The sequence below is a fragment of the Panthera uncia genome, assembly GCF_023721935.1.
Source record: "Panthera uncia isolate 11264 chromosome B3 unlocalized genomic scaffold, Puncia_PCG_1.0 HiC_scaffold_1, whole genome shotgun sequence".
NCBI classification, from domain to species: domain Eukaryota; kingdom Metazoa; phylum Chordata; class Mammalia; order Carnivora; family Felidae; genus Panthera; species Panthera uncia.
The window spans coordinates 71,624,621-71,645,781 of NW_026057582.1; the positions used below are offsets into that span (position 1 = coordinate 71,624,621).

A 21,161-nucleotide genomic window follows, 5' to 3' on the forward strand; every position below is an offset into this window, starting at 1 on the left:
GGGTTACACAGCTTGTAAGCAGTGAAGCTAGGATACAAGCCCAAGTAATCTGGCTGTGAAGTGTGTGCTTTTAACCCTCCTGCTTTATGACCGTCAAGAGAGTGGGGCCCTTATTTGTATTGTCCTCTGCCATGTCTATAGCAGCTTTAACAGAGCCTGGCAGAGAAAAAGCACCAATTAATCTCCCTAGGATACACAAATGAATGCTGCAAAACAAGCCTGCTTTTGAGCCAGAGTGGTCTGGACTCCAAACCCTCGTTTCCAGGGTATAGGAACTGGAGAATTACTAGCTTCAAGCCAGAAATTCATTGAAATTTGCCATCTCCCCTAAAGATGTTTACAATCTCCTGGGAAATGCATATGCAAATAACAAAGAAGCAAAGTAGCAAAATATAAGTACCACAAGTGAGGGACACTCAAAGTGCCATGAGGTTCTGCTCAGGGGTTGATAACTTTTCACTGAAGTTCAGGGAACTGTTAGAAAGAAAACTTCAGGTCCCAAATGGCATCACTTGGGAAAACTTCAGGTCCCAAATGGCATCACTTGGGCCGAGTCCCCAAACCAGGGCTTAATACCTGACCTAACTGGAGTTTTAACCTCTTCCAGAAATGTAATCTTAACAGATCAGTCAGGGGTTTTCTGATCAGTATCAGTGAATCTGCCTCCTGGGCTCTCTCCTTCTCTGCCCCCTACCAAATTGAGGTAATCTGCATGATAAGACCCCCTGCTCGTCCCCCTATGGGGAGGCTATCAGGCCTGAAACAATTCTTTTATTTTGCTAGCAACATTCTTGCCCCACCCTGCTTCCTATAAAAACCTTCCATTTTGTACTTGTCCTCAGAGCCCCCTCTACGTGCTAGATGGTATGCTGTCCATTTGTGAATCATTTAATAAAGCTAATAAGGTCTTCAAATTCACTCAGCTGAATTTTATATTTTATTTTATTTTATTTTATTTTATTTTATTTTATTTTATTTATTTTTAATGTTATTTTTGAGCAAGAGAGAGCGGGTAGGGGGGTGCAGAGAGAGAGAGAGAGAGAGACAATCCGAAAGCAGGCTCTAGGCTCTGAGCTGCCAGCACAGAGCCTGATGAGGGGCTAGAACTCACAAGTCGTCAGATCATGACCTGAGCCTAAGTCGAACACTCAACCGACTGAGCCACCCAGGCACCCCTGAATTTTGTATTTTAACAGATTGGCAGCAGCATTGAGATCTAATGCAAACTTGTGACAGCATTTGAGGACAATGAGAAACACAGGGGTGGTGCCCCAGGAAACATTTTGAGTTCAGTCTTTCTCCCAATGAGGCCGTTGGTAAGTCCTCTGGGTTTCAAATCCTCTTGTTGTGTTTGGGCTACCGATCTCATTGGCTTTCCAGCCCAGGATTAACGGGTCAATGTAGACTGACAGGAGCCTCTAACAGAGTGTCATTCCTTAACCCTTGGTTCAGTCCATAATTCCACGTTGGGACCCTGTCCTAGTTCCAGCCCAGAGTTACCCTTTACTGGGGTTTGCTGCATTAGCCCTTTCCCCATTTCCTGTCTGTAGTCTTCATAATGGAGTCAGCTGGGTTAGTCTACGTTCACAATTGCATGGTCTTCTCTTGGACAGTCTGAATGACATGTTTTGGTGACTGAGGTGAGTTAAGATTTGTTTGCACATGTTTGCTTCTCTTGTTTTGTGTAAATAAAAGCCACCACTAGTGGGGCTCTCAGAGGCCAAAAGCTGCAAAATTTGGTGGGCTCAGGTTGGGCATTTAAGAGCTATTAGAACACTTGTCACCTAACTCAGACTCCCATGTTAGGATAAGCTGATTAAACGGGTTAGATTGACACTAGGTCATCTGCCAATCTCAAGAAAGTTTCCATGTAATGAGGCACACTATAAACACCCCACAAATCCCAACGCCCCTCCATGGCCAGCTCCTATCTGGCACACCTGCTTATTTTGTGTCTAAGGACCAGCATTTTAGAATCTGTGGATGTCTAGCAAGATGGAAATTTTTACTAAAAATAACATGGAATTATAATGGCCTTTATGGGGAACGTTTCAATTCCATCATTTAAGACATGCACTTGAAAGCAAGGGTTCCCAAATTAAACAGAATGGAATACCCATTTAAATTGGCAAGCACACTCCTCCAAAGACTTCAAAATTCCAAAGCAGTTTTATTGAAAGATTCATTGCAAAAGGCTAAAGAAAAAGTAAAGATATAAAAGGCACATAAGGGAAAAGACTGCTCCCCTCTTCCTTCCTTCAAGTATTCATTGTCTGATTTGTTTTTCCACTCTGAAAAGACTACACAACCATAAACAAAAATCTGCCAAGTTCATGGCTTTACAGACACCCCCATATCTACCTTCAAGGGATGCCTCATTTGAACCCCTTCTAGTGTTGTCCAAACTGAAGGATTTCCTGGTAAACTGCTATATTATTCCTTTAAACAGCCAAGGGAATATGCTGGTAGATACCAGATCTTTCAGAGGGGATCCTAGAAAAACTAGCAAAGGCCAGCCAAAGGTAAAAATGCTTACCAGAATCAATTCTTCTGAATTTCTGTCTGGAGCACCCAGTCCAGAGAGGAAAATAAAATGTCACATCCCTCCCTTTGCAAATCCAGACCCATTATTTATTCTTTCTCTCCCAACAATAGTTATTGCCTTCTTGTTTGCATAACTGGACTTGGCTTTCTGCTGGCTTGGAATTAGCAGATTGTTGGTTCTTTCTTTTGGCTATCCTTGGAAATGACTCCGAGTTTTGAGAAGTTAATATCCTTTGCACCATCTTTTTGGATCCAAGCAGGGTTATTCAATATTGCCTGAAATATTTAAAATTAAAATTAGGTACCCAGAGGGAAAGAAGCAAATTGAAGATAATGTCATTGGATGATATCATTTAAATTACAACCCGATTCTTTGAGGATGTGAGAGCAACAAATCTTTCACAAAACAAAAATCAGCTCTAGGAGGCAATTCAAAATTCACCTACTTCTTTACAAATCCCAAAACTTCCCTTGTTGAATGCAAAAGACTTGGAAATCATTGGCCTTAGCAAACCAAAGTCATTCTTGAAGAACTTCTATTCTTTCTCTATCCATTATCACGTCTTTGAAATGTAAACACAGGGGCGCCTGGGTGGCTCAGTCAGTTGAGCTTCGACTTTGGCTCAGGTTGTGATCTCACAGTTCGTGAGTTTTAGCCCCGTGTCAGGCTCTGTGCTGACAGCTCAGAGCCTGGAGCCTACTTCGGATTCTGTGTCTCCCTCTCTCTCTGCCCCTAACCCACTCGCATTGTTAACCCACTCGCATTCTGTCTCTGTCTCTCTCAAAAATAAATAAACATTTTTAAAAAAGGTTTTTTTAAAAAAAGGATATGTAAACACAGCCCACAATCACCTGAGACTGAAGGAGAAAAGAGGGAAAAGGCCTTTTTAAAACACAAACTTCTAAAAGGGCTGTGGTCTCCAAATGCTAGCACAGCCTCCTTAAGATTCATTGTCCAAAGACACATACAAATCTTCAAAAATCTTATCCACAAATATTAGTAACTATAAGGTCTTTATATCTGTCTATGTGTTTGTGTGTTTGTCTATAAACATATGTTGTACATGTGAGGTCTTGTTCTACCTCTGGATGGCATTACTAAAATTAATTTCTAAAGAGCTCTAGTTGGTTTGAAAGTAAGCGCTTGTAAGACTGGAAGGTTCTAAAATTCTCAAAAAGGGGCACCTGGGTGGCTCAGTCAGTTGAGCATCCGACTTCGATTCAGGTCATGATTCTCGTGGCTCATGAGTTCAAGCCCCATGCCGGGCTCTGTGCTGATGGTTCAGAGCCTAGAGCCTGCTTCGGATTCTGTGTCTCCTTTTCTCTCTGCTCCTCCCCCACCTGTGCTCTGTCTCTCAAAATTAAATGAATGTTAAAAAAAATTTTTAAACATAAAATAAAATTCTCAAAAAGATAGAAACTAATCCAAATGTCTTTCAAGTTCACGTGATCTAGGATAATCTTCAGTAAATTAAAGTTTAAGCTCAGTGGTTTAATTAAAACAGGCATGTCTTTAGGGTTAACGTCAAATATAAAACTTCTTTTCCACTTGAGTTTATTAGCCAAATAATTTCATGTTATCTCTTATAAGATCTTCCAAAAAAATAGCTTGGGATAATGACTGATTTTGTCTAATGTTTAATAAAGCTTTTGTATGTAATTTAAACAATTCTATTTTTTTCAATATTTATTTATTTTTGAGAGCAAGAGAGTGCAAGCAGGGCAGGGGCAGAGAGAGGGGGACAGCAGCGAGCCCGATGTGTGGCTTGAACTCGTGAACTGCAAGATCATGACCTGAGCTGAAGTCAGATGTTCAACCAACTGAGCCACCCAGGTGCCCTAAATAATTCTTTTTTTTTTTTTAATGTTTATTTATTTTGAGAGAGAGAGAGAGAGGCATGTGTGTGCATGTAGGGGAGAGGCAGAAAAAGAGAGGGAGAGAGAGAATCCCAAGCAGGCTCCACAGTTGTCAGAGCAGACCCTGACTGGGAGGGTGGGGGGCCCAGTACCACAACCATGAGATCATGACCTGAGCCAAAATCAAATATCAGATGCTTAGCCGACTGAGCCACCCAGGCACCACAGTAACCTAAACAATTCTTAAAAACAAGTGAATTAAATAGATGTAAGCAACATAAAAGTTTATCAATGAACTTTTCAGCAATATTTATGTCTACTTAAATAGTTTCCCCAAATCTTTTTAGTAACCTAAAATCTTTGCTAACCTAAAACTTAAAAGTTAAGTGGTGAGTTCATTTAACATCATTGAATATTCCCATCTCAGGACCATTTCTCAAGAAGATAAAATAATAAATCATTAATTGATGTGGGAGCATGAGGCAAGCTGAGGGCAAAATACAGGCTGGCACCCCATCCCCCCACCCCCAGGTGGAATCCGTGTGATATTCCTCTGACACTCCTAGCTACCCAAGAACAAAGGAAAGGGGTTTAAGTGCTTACCATGGTGATGTGGGAAACTAAGGCAAATGAAAAATTAAATTCCCTTACTGCCTATAGTCCATTGACAAGTCCTTGAGACCAACAGAGTGACTGACCTCCCTCTAGGAGCTCAGCCGCCTCAAAGATGACACTTTGCTAGGGGCAAAAGAGAATTTTGGCTTAATATTGTTCCAACCTTGAGAATCCTGTAAATCAACTTCCTTTATCTCAACTGCCCCAGGATATATGCTGGCAATCAAGCTCCAAGTTTATGCCCCATGCCCCCCATATGCATCTGAGGGGTCTCATGACTGGGGTTTTATTAAATGGTGATAAATGGTATTTCCCTAGCAACAGCTAGCCCCTCAAGGTCCAGGAAACCTTGCTTCCAAAATACCTTAGAGATTTACTTAATCCCTGACCCCCTCCCAACCTGAGGGTATATAATGAGTTACCCTTCACGACCCCAGTGCAGCTCTTCCTGCCCATGGGTCCTGTCTCCATGGTTTAATAAAATCACCATTTTTGCACCAAAGATGTCTTCAAGAATTCTTTCTTGACCATCAGCTCTGGACCCCATGAAACCACCCTCCCCCCCGCCCCCCCGCCATCACACCAAAACTTCATCATAATTACTGAACATAGGCTATCTACTTTTGACTTCTTATTACAGGGAAACTAAAAGATATTGGGATGTGTTAGTGCTATATTAGAAAAATTTTAAAAGACAAATGCTTCTAAAAATTATGAAAGGTATTTATACATTTGCAAATTTAAAGAATGCTGGTATTGGTGAGGGAGCATAAGGCGGGCTGAGGACAAAGTACAAGCTAGCACACCACTCTCTCTCCCCCCAGGTAGAATATGTATGGTATTCCTCAGGCACTCCTGGCTGCCCAAAACAAAGGAAAAGAAAGAAAACAAATGGTTAAACTGACAGAGTCTCCATCAGTTTACAAATGTCTTGGTAAATTATAAGAAAAAGGCAATCTTATCAATAGCCTAATCTCCAGAAACCTATAGACTCAGTTTCCTGGAACCCCAACATCACCCTCCCCTCCATAGTGATGTGGGGAACAGAGGCAAGAAGGAAATGGCAGATAAAATTAAATTTCCTTGTAACCTGCAGCCCATTGACAAATACTTGAGGCAGGCAGAGTAAAACATTTCTCCAGGAACTCCCTACTGTCTTAATGTTAATGCTTTGCTAGAGGGAAAAACAACCTTAGCTTGACAATAGCTAGGCCTCCAATAATCTGTGAGTCTTTAGCATATGAAAGTTTCTTTGGAAACTTCCTCTTGTCTTTACCTCCCCCAGCCCCATAGTATATAATGAGCCACTCTCCACAACCCCAGGGTAACTCTTGTTCCCCTCCCACTTCCCCCATCCCCACTTCAATAAAATCTTTGCACCAAAGACATCAAGAATTTTTTTTTGGTCAATAGCTCCAAACCCCACCATCACCCCAAAACCTCATCAGTATAACAGGCAGTTCACAATTACTTACTTCTTTAGTGGTTGTTATTATTTATTTGTTTGTTTGTTTGTTTGTTTTAAGTAGGCTCCATGCCCAGTGTGCACAACCCTGAGATCAAGAGTCTCATGTTCTACCGACTGAGCCAGCCAGGTGTCCCACTTACTTATTAGTTTTCACTTAGAAATTAAGGTTTCTAAGGGTTAAGAATTCTAATTAAGGTATGTAATAAAAGCTACTAAAAGTAAGATAAGCATCTCTACTTCCTGGGAAAATAAAATATCTTTTCATTAAGACAAGGTATGACAGATGCACTTTTTTTTTTTAAGTAGCCTCCATGCCCTACATGGGGCTTGAACTCACAATCCTGAGATTACAAGTCACATGCTTTATCAACTGAGCCAGCCAGCCACCCCCCAGAGATGCACTCTTGTTGAGGGAAAAAAGAGTAATTTTATCCTCAAGTAGGGCTACGTTAAAAAGAAAACCACAGGGGCACCTGGGTGGTTCAGTTGGTTAAGTGTCCAACTTCAACTCAGGTCATGATCTCATGGTTACTGAGTTCCAGCCCCACGTTGGGCAGTGTGAAGCCTGCTTGGGATTCTCCGTCTCCCTCTCTCTCTCTCTGCCCCTCCCCTGCTTGCACTCTCTCTCTCTTCCTCTCTCTCAAAAATAAATAAACATTAAAAAACAAAACAAAACACAGGACCCAAAGGGCATCAATCAGGTTAAGGCCCCAAGTCAGTAAGCCAAGACTTAAAGCCTAACCTAACTGCACTTTTAACCCTCCAGGAATGTAATGTTTAACCAATCAACAAAGAATTTCCTGGCCAATACTAGAAAATTTCCTGATGGCTCCCTTCCCCTCCCTTTAGGAGGGCAACATTGCCTAAACAATGCACTCCTTGCTAATAAATTCCTTTCTTTTTTTTTCTTATGCCTTTGAAAACCCTTCTTTTGTTTAGCTCAGTGGAGCTCTCCTCTACTTGCTAGATGAGATGCTGCCTGATTCATGAATCCTTCAATAAGCCAATTCGATCTTCAAATTTACTCAGTTGAATTTTGTTTCTTAACAGAAGGATCCATGAAGAAAATGGCATTTGTACTGACTTTTGAACAATCTGGACAGGCAGAGATAAGAAGGAGGGAGTAACTGAGATGATTCGTTGTCCCCTAATATCTGTTCCATCAGTAATCATGCCCCCAAAATTTTAGCTGCGCAACTGGGCACCCAGAATAAAGGTTACATTTCCCAGCCTCCCTTTCAGCCAGGCATGGCCACATGACCAAGTTCTGGATAAAAGGATATAGCAGAAGTGAGGTATTCAATTTCTACGAAGTATTCTTCAAAGCAGGGGGCATGCTCTTCCTTTCTTTCTCTCCCTCCTGCTGGCTAGAATGTGAACTTAATAATGAGCTGGAGCAGCTACCTTTGACCTAAGAGGAAGCTACACATTGAGAATGCTGCACTATAGGGTTGAATCAGTCCGGATCCATGAAAATCATAAAGACCATATGAGACCTACCGTGGTCTTGTTTAAGCTGCTGTTGTGTTTATGTCTTAGGGTGGGCTGCCTGAAACAGATCCTGAGACCAGGCTTCACTTGCAAGTGAACTATTAAATGTTCCCAGGAGGAACAAGTAAGGGAGTGTGGGAAGCAAGACAGGAAAGGGGAAAACAAGGGTGTGCTTTCAAGCAAAGTGCCAGCCTCAGGCTTATCCTGAAAGGGAGCTCCGGAGCACAAATTACACCTCAGAGTTTGTCTTAATTTGAGACAAGGGACTGGGCTTTTGTCCTTCCTCACTAGTTCAAGCTAAAGGTTGCTCCCAGGCCCTCTGCATATGCAGAAGCTGTGGGAAATGATAAACAGGTCCAAGGGGATCCAGTACAATCTCAACAGGCCCCTTACACTGGGTTTTCGGTCACTCATAGCTGAACTAATTTTCACAGGTACCAAAGCCATTCCCACAGAGGGGAGAGTGTAAAGGGCACAGAACCTGGGTGGGGAAAGGTGTATATCAAAGTATAGGAAAGGAAGAAATAGAAAACGAAGTTGGGAAACCAAATTGTAGTCATTTGGACTATATGGAAAGCTGTAAATGCCTGGCCAACCCATACGAAAGGAAGCTGGGAGGAACTTTGAACATGATGATTCAAAAGATGAACGTGGTGACTATGAGGGGGTGAACTAGACTGAAACTCACGTGGAGTAGTGTCCGTAATTAGGCCATATTTGTAGCCTAGGCAAAAGGTAACGGTGGCTCAACCCCAGATGATGGTTCTGGGAAGGGAAAGAGGAGGAAAATGATCACAAATCTTATAAAGACTCAGTCTTGGGGCACCTGGCTGGCTCTGTCGGTAGAGCATGTGACTCTGGATCTTGGGGTTCTGAGTTCAAGCCCCATGTTGGGTATAGAGCTTACTTAAAAAAAATTTTTTTAAAATAAAAATGTAAAAAAAAAAAAAAAGATTCTCACGGGTCATAAAGAAATAGGTGGCAGCCGGACTTGGCCTAGGAGCTGTAGCTCGCCCTGCTCTGGCTCCCAATTTAGGCGTTAACAGCCACTGAAGGGCACCTCCTTAGAGACACCAGCATGGTCACCAAGTGCATGCCACCAAAGACCCACACAGGAGTCACAGCGCCTCCTTGTTCTGTGGTTTGGGAGGCTGCTCCTCTGGGCCCAGGGGTTCTGGTGACACCACCTCTTCTCTCTGTTCCTCCAGCCCGGGGTAATAGTGCTTCCTGTAGTCACCACATCTGGTCACCACAGTGCCTCCCTTTGCTCTTCCAGCCCTCCAACACTGGACTAGCCATTCCCTGCACACACAGCCTATATGGAGTGCCTTGTGTGGGCTCATTTTCCTGGATGGGTCCAGACTGACACAGAAATCCTTCTGTTTTAGGGGTGGGAAGAGGAAAAGAAAGCTGAAAAGGAGCCAGAGAGGCAAGAGGCAAAGTAAGTGTGTCTTGAAACTGAAGGGAAGAGGCGCCTGGGTGGCTCAGGTGGTGATCTCACGGTTGGTGTGTTCGGGGCTCTGAACTGACAGTGTGGAGTCCACTTCAGATTCTCTGTCTCCCTCTTTCTGATACTCCCCCTCTCATGTGCACTCTCTTTCTCTCAAAAATAAATACACATTAAAAAAAAGGAATGAAAGGGAAAAAATGTTTGGGAATGGTGAGCAGGAGTCACTGACCCTGAGAGAGGAGGAAGCATGAGAAGAGGCTGATGATTAGAGGAGCAGGAAGAATGGCCAGACCTTCCAGAAGCAGCCCCTGGGAATGGCGGGGGTAGGAACAAGCTAGAGAAAGACTCGGCCTCCTCTTGGGAGACTGTGAAGGGCAGGCAGCTTGAGGGAAGTGTCTGATGTTGTGCCACAAAATCCGTGCGGGTGTTTGGCTTACTGGGCATTGGGCAATGGCCCCTTGTTTGGTAACACCCTTATGGATAGGCAAACACAGGCAGATTGCCAATGGCCACCTCTCAGCCCCTGCAGAGGACTAACCATAGTATGGCAGCCAGGAACACCCTGCAAGAGGGGTGTTTTCAAAATCTTCATGACTTATTAATTCAGCAAATGTTTATTCAGCACCTCTTATGTGCCAAGTGCTACTCTAGGTGCTAAGGATATAGTAGTGAGTTATTTCTTTTTAATATTTATCTTATTTTTGAGAGAGAGCGAGCGAGCGAGTGTGGGGGAGGGGCTGAGGGGGGGCGGGGGGCGGGGGCGGGGGGAGGGGAGAGAGAATCCCAAGCAGGCTCTGCACTGTCAGTGCAGAGCCAGATGCAGGGCTGGAACTGACAAACCACAAGATCATGACCTGACAGGAAACCAAGAGTCGGATGCTCAAACGACTAAGCCACCCAGGCACCCCCAACAGTGAGTTTTTAAAAACTTATTCCTCTGGGCACCTGGCTGGCTCAGTCAGTAGAATGTACAACTCTTGATCTCTGGGTTGTAAATTTGAGCACCACACTGGGTGCAAAGATTACTTAAAAATAAAATCTTTTTAAAAATTAAATTAGGGGTGGCTCAGTCGGTTAAGCGTCCGACTCTTGATTTCGGCTCAGGTCATGCTCTCATGGTTTGTGGGCCCAAGCCCTCTGTCAGGCTCCATGCTGACAGTGTGGAGCCTGCTTGATATTCTTTCTCTTTTACTCTCTCTCAAAATAAATAAATAAATAAACTTTTAAAAAATGAAAAAAATAAAAATTAAACCAAAAAGTCTATTCCTTCAAGGAGGAGCTTACATTTCTGTGGAGGGAGACAGGTAATCAAGAAAGAAACACAAAAGGGCAGGTGCTGACAAGTGCTCTGGAAAACAAAACAAAACCAAAACAAGGTGAGGAGGCTGGGGAATGTGGGATGGGGTGTTTCATATCAGGCCAGGTCAAGCAAAAGATGATAAAGCAGTAAGTGAGCAAAGGCCTGAAGGAAGTGGGAGAGTACAGAATGTTCTGGACAGCAGGAAGCACTAAGGCAGAGTCAGGTGCGCAGTATCATTCACGAAACAGCAAGGAAGCCAGTGTAGCTAGAGTGGATGGACTGAAGGGGAGGATAAGAATAGGGTTTGAGCAGAGAAGTGATGTATCTGATATTCACTGTAAAAGGTTGACAGTGACTAGTGTGTGGAAAAGACACTATAGGGGGTTGAGATGATCCCTCCATTCTTAGAACAATATTACTATAGATAGGAATAAAAGTCAAACCCCACAAATACAGGCTGGTGCTCAACTGGCTGGGTACCAAGAATAATAGAAGAAAAGCTATAGGTCAGAGTTGTCTACACCCCAACCATGAGACAGTAGTGTGGTAAACCAGGCAATCCTGCAATATGTGACATCTGACCCATGAAGACTAGGACGCTGACTCTGTGCCACGTTTGGCCTATACAGGGCGCCCTAGCACACAGTTGCCTTATGATTGCAATGCTTTCCACCTGTCCCACAGCCCAGGCTGCACACAGGCCTGTTCTCTCCATAAGTGTTTTCTCCCACTGTTTTCCCTTCTCTTCTGGCTGTGCCTCTAATGCTGTCATTCATTCAGCAACTACCATGTGTAAAACTTAATGAAGAGTGCCACAGGAGAGTCTCTGATAAGGACTTGGAGCTTGAATCTTTTGTTAATTGCGCCTAGAGAGCTCTGTCTGCTGTTGGCACAAATCTCTCTTGTTAGCCCCTTCTGGTTTGCCCTCTAACTGAGGGCTTTTTCTCCACCTCTCACAGATGCACTCTTGGAATGTCTGCCCTGCCAGACAAAGGACTTCTCTACAGCCCAAAATCACTGGCTTCAGTTTGGGTCAGGACTGGCAACCTAGTCTCAGTCTCAGGTGAAGAAAAACAGGGCCAGGGTTGGCAGAATGGTGCAGGGAGTCGAGGGCTCTTTAACTTCTCCCCGTCCCACCTCCAAACAGGGCCTTTTTTCCTGGCAAGCTCAGGTCCTACATGGTCAGAGCAGGGCCAGGGTCATAGCCAATCCCTATCTCCTTCCCTCTTAGGTAACAGAGAAGAGAGGCCCAGTCTAGCCTTGGGTCCAATGAGAATGAAACCTTGAAGTGGCTTATTTGGACCAGAGACTGGAGCCAGTTTCTACCCTGCCAAGAGGCAGGGAAAGTTTCCTTCTCCAGAGCTTGGAGATGCCAGCCTTGCGGATTCCCAAAGGTCTGTGGCTCTGTGTCCAGCCTCCTGCTCCAGAGCCCCAGGCAGAGTCCTGGAGACTAGACACAACAGCCAAAGGCTCTGGGAGACCACAGGGGCTGGGGACGAAGCTCCTGGCCCAGAAGCTGTGGCAGAGAGCTGTGTATTAGCTGCATGGCCTCTAAGTGGCAGGAGCGAGAGGCCGGGAAGGAAGGGGAGGTCCGGAGCAAGGACTGCTGGACCAGGCTTGTGGCAACCACTCTGCCAGGCTCTTCCCCGGGCCGTGCAGCTTAACTCTCTTCACACTCGTGAGGCAGGACTATGTCCAACTTAATAGATAATAAATCTGAGTCTCAGAGAGGTCACACAACTTTCCCCAAAACACACGATCTACAGACTCCAGAGCCTGTTCAGACACCGAGGCTGCTGGGAAGAAGCCCCTGCAGCCTTGTCAAGGGCCCCAGCTACTTGTGTGGAGCCTGTGGTCAAGCTCAGGCCTAACATCCAAGTCGTGTCTATCATGAGGAGTTACTGGACAGTTGAATGTCAAGTGACTTCACCCCTTACCCTCACTCTACCCCGGTCTCCTACAGGGACCCCCACCCTTCTGCCCTTCTCACCCTAAGCTGGCCACATCCCAAACCCATCGGATAATGGGTTTTACTAGTACAAATGCATTCCAAAGGGAGGGGGGTCCAGCCCAGTCGTAGCTACCACAGCTGCTAGAGGTTTGTCCCAACCTTTAGTGCTTTGGGCTTCTTTGTCTGCCTCCCACCAACATTCCCTCTCCTTTCTGCAGCAGATTCCCACGCCATTGAAGCCTAGCATAAGGAACAGTCCCCAGCTCGTCACAGCTTTGCTGCGCCCCCACACCTCATCTCCCCTCTCCCTGACTGCCTCCTCCTCACCAGCGTGGGGATTTGGCTGGAGTAGCTTGAGCTTTGAATTTTAGAACAAATCCAGAGAACCCAGTAGCCCAGGGGGACCTGGGAAGGGGCTAACAACACCGGAGGTCATGTGACTGCCTTTGGCTTCTTATTGCTCCTCAGGCTTTGCTTAGCACTGAACTGGGGCCCCTGCCCTCCAGAGCCAAGGGGTAGGGGGTGGAGGGCAGCACAATCACAAATAATACCACATAAGAAACTCTAGAGCTGACCTAGGCATACAACCCCATGTTTTGCTTGGTGAGCGATCCACACCACGGAACAGGGACATGCTGGCTGCTTAGTCCGCACTGAAGGGTGAAATCGCCTTCAACTTCTCCGTGCCTCACATGATGATCGGCCTGCACCATCTCGACCTATTCCAGGGTGGTTGGAAAGCTATGAATCAAACAACAGATGGGACAGGTAAATGTGCTCGTGTAAACAGAGATTCATTAGGGAGGTATGTGGGGGGCGGGGGGTGACCTCGTGTTGTGAAAGCCCTTGTTCTCTTCCACCTAACACTCAGTGCAGGGGCACCTCCTGGTCTCTATGGTTACCAAGAGCAGCCCTGCCAGGGAGAACCTGGAGTGTAAACAGCAGGAACCAGGTCTGCAGCTGCCATGTCTGGAAGGAGGCCTCACACAAGGGCAAGGGAGGAGAGGGTGGGGCCCCTGCAGGCTCCCCAGGCCAGAAGGAGGAACCTCTTTACCTGAAAACAAATTTCCCAGGTGTGGAAATCTCCCCTCACTTATTCTTGGCACACAGCATTTTGAACAGTCGTTCCCAGTTTACTTCAAAGATGTCAGTTTTAAAATATTTTTTTCAATTTCTCTATTTTCATCATAGAGAAAGAGTCAACTAGATGTGAATGTGCCTTTCACATGTGCTTGTTCCCCATTTAATAAGGAAGTTCTGTGAGAAGAAGCAGTTGCAGCCTCGAGAGGTGAAATTCTGCCCTGGAAAATAAGACGGTTGAACCGCTAAGTCCAGAATGAAGACCAGACACCAGGAAGCCTGAAGCCGAATGTCCTGTATGCACATAAGTATGATCATTGTGGTTTAAACGGTTGCCTCCTTCCCTTCCCGTGGCTGCCAAACAGGGATGTGGGTAATGATCACAATTTGCTGTATCTTCAGGTTATCTTTACATACAAATTGAAACCATTATTATGAAATAAAATGGAGTGCTAACGTGGGATTTAGGAATGCTCATGAATTTTCCTTCATATCTGATGTGCTGGATAACTCTGGCCTTGACTCTCAGCCTCTCCAAGACCCCAACTGCACCCATGGGGCCAGCCAGCACCGGTCTGAGAATCCCAGGGGGCCCTAACCCCACCTCGCAGATGCACAGGTGCAGGGGCTGTGAGAGCCAGCAGTGCTGAGGTAAGACTCAGAGCAGTGCCCTGGCAGATAGTAACCTGACTGGTTTCTCTCCCCCTTGGACATCCTGTGCCTGTTGCCACCCATGGCTCAGAGGTACAGATTCCAAGATCCACTGGCCACCACTGGCCTGGGATCAGCCTTCCTTCTCCTGATCCTCTGCTCACCATGCCAGTCATTTAATGCACATAAACACAGTGTGAGGCAGGGTACATCGGTATGTACCCAAATCTAGTGCAGCCCCGTTGACTGCTCAGATGGTTAGAGTGCCCACCTCCCTTCTCCCACCCCACCCCACCCTAGGAAAAATTCAGCTCCCCCCTCCCCATTTTGAAAGAGAGGGGTGGGCAGATGGGGAGAGAGAAAGAGAGAGAGAGATCAAGAATCTCAAGCAGGCTTCATGCTCAATGTGGGTCCTGATGTGGGGCTCAATCCCACGACCCTGGGATCATGACTTGAGCCAAAATCAAGAGTCGAATGCTTGGGGCACCTCGGTGGCTCAGTTGGTTAGGCATTTGACTCTTGATTTCAGCTTGGGTCATGATCTTGCAGTTCATTAGTTCGAGCCCCACATTGCTCTCCGCACTGACAGTGCAAAGCCTACTTAGGATTCTCTCTCTCTCTCTGCCCCTCTCTGGCTCTCACTCTCTTGCTCTCTCTTTCAAAAAAAAAAAATTGAGTTTGACGCTCAATTGACTGAGCCACCCAGGCTCCCCCAGACTCTTATCTCTCAGCTCCACTGCATAATACAGAAGGTTCAACCCCTTAGCATAACCTCCAAGACCACCCCTGTTTTCAACACTAACCTGCTCCCTTCACAGCACCCACAGGAAGCAAATGGGCTTAGGAGGCATGTGGGGGTACCAGAAAATGCTGGACTTAGAGGGGCATGGATCCCCCTCTCAGAATCTCACAAAACAAATATTGTCCTCTCCCCAAGGGAGGGGTGGGGAATGGATATTCATGCCCCACTTGCCCATTTTATTTGAGTCCCTTAGTCTATGGCCCTCCAGTTAAAAAGCCCTGCTCCTGGTGAACTTGGTCTCACAGTGTGTAGAGAGAGAAACAGAATAGAATTCTCAAACATCCTTTCTCTTTTTCACAAGCCAAACCTTGGAGCAGCCAGAGGCAGGAGCGATCAGGCAGGGGACAGCCATCCAGAACATTCTGGAATCACCATCTGAGGAGCAGAGGGGAGCTGTGTGTGCAGCCAGCCGTGGTCAGACAGAGGAAATGCAGGGTCTGGCTGCTGGCCATTCTTACCCTCGCTCCCACCATCAGGATCTCTGGCCCCATCCTGACCCCTGGTGGCTGCCCATGGGATGAGGTGAGCATTCTTCCCAAGCTCCTCCCTGCCCTGGTCCCAGCATAGCAGGAAAAATGAATCCCCCACCCCACAGGTCCTGGCTAGGGTCCCCAGGAAGTACAAGTGTGTTTCCTAGGGGTTTTTCAGGAGGGTTTACTCCACTGTGGTCACCAGGTGCCTTCTCAATGTAAGTCCAGAGACCAATTAAACAAATGTATATAAAGAAAGCCCTTTCACCTGCCAAGTTGGCAAAAGGTGTGTTAAAAAAGAGGTGTGTGTCTGTGTGAATGTGTGTGTGTGTTATAACTAAAAGTTAATGCAGGCCGGGGTGCAATAAGACCAGCACTCTCATGCACAATTCGTGAGACTACAAATTTGTATAACCCTTCTGCAAGTGATCCGAGCAAAATAAATCCAAAATCTTACTAAGCATTCTATCCTCTGACCCAGTAATTCTGTTAGGAATCCAGCTTCAAAAAAATCAATACTCAAATAACATGAAACCCAAAATTTGAAATAAATGGGAGAGGAAAAAACAAGATAAGCCAAGCGTGATCATCACTGAGGCTGGATGATGATTACATGACAGTTCTTTATTCTGTTTTGTTTTGTTTTGTTTTTGTCTGCTTTGCTATATGCTATGAATTTGCCATGATATTTTTAGAAGAAAGCATCAGAGATGCAAAGATTTGTATAAAAGATGTTAATTTTTAATAGCAAAAACTGTGCAAATGGCAAAAAAAAAAAGTGCTATGCTGGGATGGTTAAACAAATTATGCTGCATCCAAATAGTGGGATATTATGCAGCCATTAAAAACGCAAGAGTGTTTTCATGATGTGGAAAAATGCTTATGTGATGCAAAGCAAATAAGTAGGAATCAAAATTGCATATGTAGTATTTAACTGAGTATGTTAAATGAAAAGTGCATAGGGGTGCCTGGGTGGCTCAGTTGGTTGAGTGTCTGACTCTTGGTTTTGGCTCAGGTCATGATCCCCAAATTGTGACATCAAGGCATGTGGCAGGGTGGAGAATGCTTAAGATTCTCTCTCCCTCTGCTTCTGCCCCTCCCCACTCCTGCTGGCTCTCTCTCTACAAAAATAAAAATAAAAAATAAAAAGTGCATAGAAGGAAACCATATGAAAATACGCTAACATGTTTGTTATACAGTGAGACTAGGGGTGACTTCTATTCTTGATATTGTCCTTTATTTTCTTAATTCTACAATAAGCATGTCTTTTATAAATAGGTCCCCAAATTGCCTTTGTGGAAGTATACCAACTTGGGGGTCTGAGATACATTCAGCTCCAAGGACTGCCATGTATTAGCCATGCAACATTGAGCAAATTCACATCTGGGTCCCAGATTCCTCACCTATAAAACTGGCATAACACCAACCTATTTTTCAAGCCACCATTTACTGGGTCTTCACTATGTCCTAAGCAGTATGCTTGGGGGGGGGTTTCTGCATATACAATCACACACACCATTCATACATGGTCATTTCAATCCTTACAATAAGCTCTGGAGTAGATTAGGGCACTGCCATCTTAAGAACTACACGAACTGTGGCTCAGGAAAATTAGGGAATGTGCTCAGTTTTACCCATCTAATAAACAGTACAGGTGGGATTCAGACATAGATCTGACCATCTTTGAAAGCCCTGTTCTCAGACCCTCCAGCCTGGTCTGCTTATGGTTACAGTTCTTTTTTCTTTCTTTCTTTTATATATATATTTATTTTTGACAGAGAGACAGAGCATGAGCATGGGAGGGGCAGAGAAAGAGGGAGACATAGAATCTGAAGCAGGCTCCAGGCTTTGAGCCGTCAGCACAGAGCCCAACTCGGGGCTCAAATTCACGGACCACAAGATCATGACCTGAACAGAAGTCGGATGCCCAACCAACTGAGCCACCCAGGCGCCCCTACAGTTACATTTCCATTGGACTGAATGCAGTAATGCAGGTAAAGTGCCACACACAGTGCCCAGCTCCAAGCACAGAGCTGCTCTACTGGTTGGTTCCCTTTTCTATGACCTCAGCATGATGGTACATTGTGGCAAAACAAACCAGTGCACCCTCCAAAAAGAAGCACCTCTGATTTAAAAGAAGGGATTATAGGATCTGCAGGGACAAACCAGACTGGGGCTGGAAGACTGCCTCACTCAGGGAGATATTGGGGGCTGGGACAGTGTGCCAAGTTCAAGGATAGTTCTGCCAGTGACTTCTTCAGGGCTTCATCAGCTCTACACATTGCTTTGCAGCCTGGAATTCCGTCCAGAGTCACTCCACCGAGCAGGCATCAATTCCTACCTTCCACTTACCCCTCCCACCCTTTCTCCCTAAAGAACAGGGCACAGGTCTCACCAGTCCTGTAGATTTCTTATTCTTCCCTTTTCTTGGAGAACAGGAAAATCTTAGGGGCTGAGTAGGATGAGGCCCTGTGTGGAGAAGGAAGTCCTGAATATCTGAGGGTGAGGAATGCGAGGGTGGTTGGCTTGCTCCAGAATCCTTTCTGGATTCATCCTTTAAGATACCTCTTTCCCTAGGGAGCCAGCCTAACTTAGTTTCCATCTCTACTCTCTACTTCTACCCCTTGAAACTGTTATAGCACTAACTACACTAGAGTTACTTGTTAGTTTACTAGTGAGTTGGTTAGTTTTTTGCTAGTAAGCTCCATGAGGACGATACTCGGTCTCTAGCACCTAGCAATGTGCCTGGTACACAGTAAACTATGTAAATGTCTGCTAAATGGCAAAATGGAGGGAGGAAGGAAGGAAGGAAGGAAGGAAAGAAGAGAGGGAGGCAGGAAGGGAGAGAGGGAGGGAGGGAGGGAGGGAGGAAGGAAGGAAGGAAGGAAGGGAGGGAGGGAGGAAGGGAGGGAGGGAGGAAGGAAAGAAGAGAGGGAGGCAGGGAGGGAGGGAGGAAAGTCCTCTCTACCAAGTAGACTTGGTAGTCTTGGCCCAAGTAGACTCACAGCTGCCCTGTTCTGTGCAAAGCACTTAGAAGATGTGATCCCTGCCCTGGAGACTTAAAATATACACATTTCTCCAACTTTGTATCCATCTTTGGGAAAATACATTGCAAGGGTAATTCCTGTTTATTCCAAACCTCATGCTCTTTATTTTACTAAAGTACTCAAAACGGAGCTCCTGAGTCTGAGGGAGGTTCCCAAGTACATGGAATCCTGGGAAGAATTATAGGGCTCAGAGGTCTGAAGTCTAGTGTTCTAATCCTAGCTCTGCCACCTCAGCTGTGTAACCTCCAGTGAATGACTTTCCCCTCTGGGCCTCAGTTCTCTTTGTAAAATGGATGGGCCTGACTTTGTATGAAAATAAAAGCAGTTGGGTATATCTGACTATTTACCCCATTGTATGTAACTGGACAGTATCTTCCCTCATAAATGCTTAGGTGCAGGATAGATGCATCAGTAAGCTGAGGGGCAGAAAGATAGCATGTGCCTATTTCAGTCTGTAAAAAGGAAGGCCCAGGATGCGCTCCCCCTCTAGTGAGTGGTTGGAGTGGTGGTCGACCAAAGGGGGGCTTACCACAATAAGGGCCCACCCAAACATGTCTATGTGTCTTAGCCCCTAGGTTTACAAAAGGCTCCAAAGCCCCAGAGTCTTCATGGCACTACCAAGGACGAACCCTTGTTCACCATTCAAAAACAATACACCCCTCATACCACCCTTCCCCCTTCGGAGAGACAACCCAGGGAGAAATAGTCAGCAGAGGTGGAAGATGGTGAGATCTGGAAAAGCACTGGTGAAGCCAGTCTTCCTGCAGGGCCCCATCTCAGGCTTCCCCAGAAAGTGCAAGTAGTGGAGCTTTCTGGCCCCCTGCAGCAGTTACTTCTGGAGGACAGTGGGTTTGGTGGACACAGGCATCCATGCCCAAAGGCTTCCTGGCTTCAGTCCAAGCGGCTGGCAGGTTCATCCTTCTCCCTAGAGCCCCACGAACACCACTTCCGGCCCTCCTGTCTCTGCTTGGGCTCTAGCTGCCTGGATTTCTATGCCCATGCCAGGCCTTCCCTGTGCAGAGCTTTCTCGCTCTCCCTTACAACCCTTATTCACTCTCACTCTCCCTATCTATTTCTTTCTCCTTCCTCCTCCTCCCCTGCTTCTCTCCTCCTGGCCAACCCTCAGCAGGCCCAGAATGGGTCCCCCCTCCCTCCCCCCCAGCATCTCCCCCTCCTTAGCTCTCACCCCTGCACCTCTTTCTTTGTATTCCTCTCGCCCTCTCCCGGCCTCGCCTGTATCTCTCCTCCCCCGCCTGCCTTCAGCCTCCCCCCGCCCCCCCCTCTTCACCGCGGGCTCCTCCCCCTCCCCCTGTCCCCCCCCCCCCCTCCCCCCCAACCCTCGGTCTCACCCCACTCCCCGCCGCCGGCATCCCTGGGTTTCTTTCCACCCTAGGGGGGGGTCTCTGTGCCCCTCATTCTCCTCTCTACCTGCCTCTACTTTCACCTCAGATTTAGCCGGCACCCATCCTTTCCTGCCTGGGTCCCCCACACACACTGCTAACATCGCCACTGTGTCTTCTTCCTCTCCTTCTCTCCCCACCCTCTCCTCTTCTCTCTTCTCCCTGCCCCTTTAAATCTGCCTGGCCCAGCCTCCCCCGTGATGCTGGGATGGAGCAAACATTGATTTGTGCTGGGATGGAATCGGAATTTTGATTTTTTTTTTTTTTCCTTTCCCAACCATAAGAAGGGAAAAAAATAATAAAAAACACCTCCTTTTGATAGCCCCCTCTCCTTTCCCATCCAGTTCCCAGCTCCTCTTCCCTATCTCCATCCAAGGCAAAATTTTTCCCCTCCACTATTCTCATCCCCCCCCCACCCCTGCCACTACCTCGCCCCCCACCCCCATCGCCTGCTCCTCCAGCTGGGGAGAGAGGGGACTCTCTCTTGCGGCTCCCCCACCTTCGCTCTCTGGGTAGGAGCGGTCTCTCCGGAAGGGGAGGGGGCTTTGACTTGCCGGGACGAGGTGGGAGTGGAGGTATCCTGCCATGGATGCTGTGCCTGGGAGGCAGCCTGAGCCCCAGCCCACATGGTGAGTAACCTGCCCCCTCCCTTCCGCCTGTCTGCCCATCCCCCCCCTCGTCTTTTCCCTGCGGAGCCTCCTCCATCCCCATCTTTCCCCCCACCAAACCCACTGCCCACCTTGGTCCGATCTCCCCCCTACATTTTCATCCTCCACCCCTTGCCTGGGATGCCAGAAAATCGGGGCAGAAGGGTCCTGCCAGCAGCCTGAGGAGCGGACGGCCTACGACTCTGCCCAACCCCCTCTCAGGACCCCCCCCCCCCCCAGCAACTGCCATCCACACCCGACACTTTGGGGTTCCAGGCTGGAGAAACGGGACTCCTGCTTGGGGTTGGGGCCCCAAGTCCTGGGAGGGGCTCTCAACAGGAAGGAGGGGTGGGGGAGCCCCCATGCCCCCAAAGCTTAAGAGCTGCTG

General features: G+C 46.7%; 1 long non-coding RNA gene across 2 annotated transcripts; it reads right to left on the bottom strand.

Moving 5' to 3' along the window:
• Positions 1 to 2,150: 2,150 nt before the first annotated feature.
• On the bottom strand, positions 2,151 to 20,980 carry LOC125909677 (uncharacterized). Of its 2 annotated transcripts, XR_007453757.1 has the most exons (5): positions 20,866 to 20,980; positions 18,075 to 18,148; positions 13,731 to 13,977; positions 13,252 to 13,417; positions 2,151 to 2,820 (listed from the first exon to the last, which is right to left on the bottom strand). It is a non-coding gene; the product is annotated as an uncharacterized LOC125909677 (long non-coding RNA). The 2 variants fall into 2 exon arrangements; XR_007453758.1 differs by lacking the exon at positions 18,075 to 18,148.
• Positions 20,981 to 21,161: the final 181 nt, after the last annotated feature.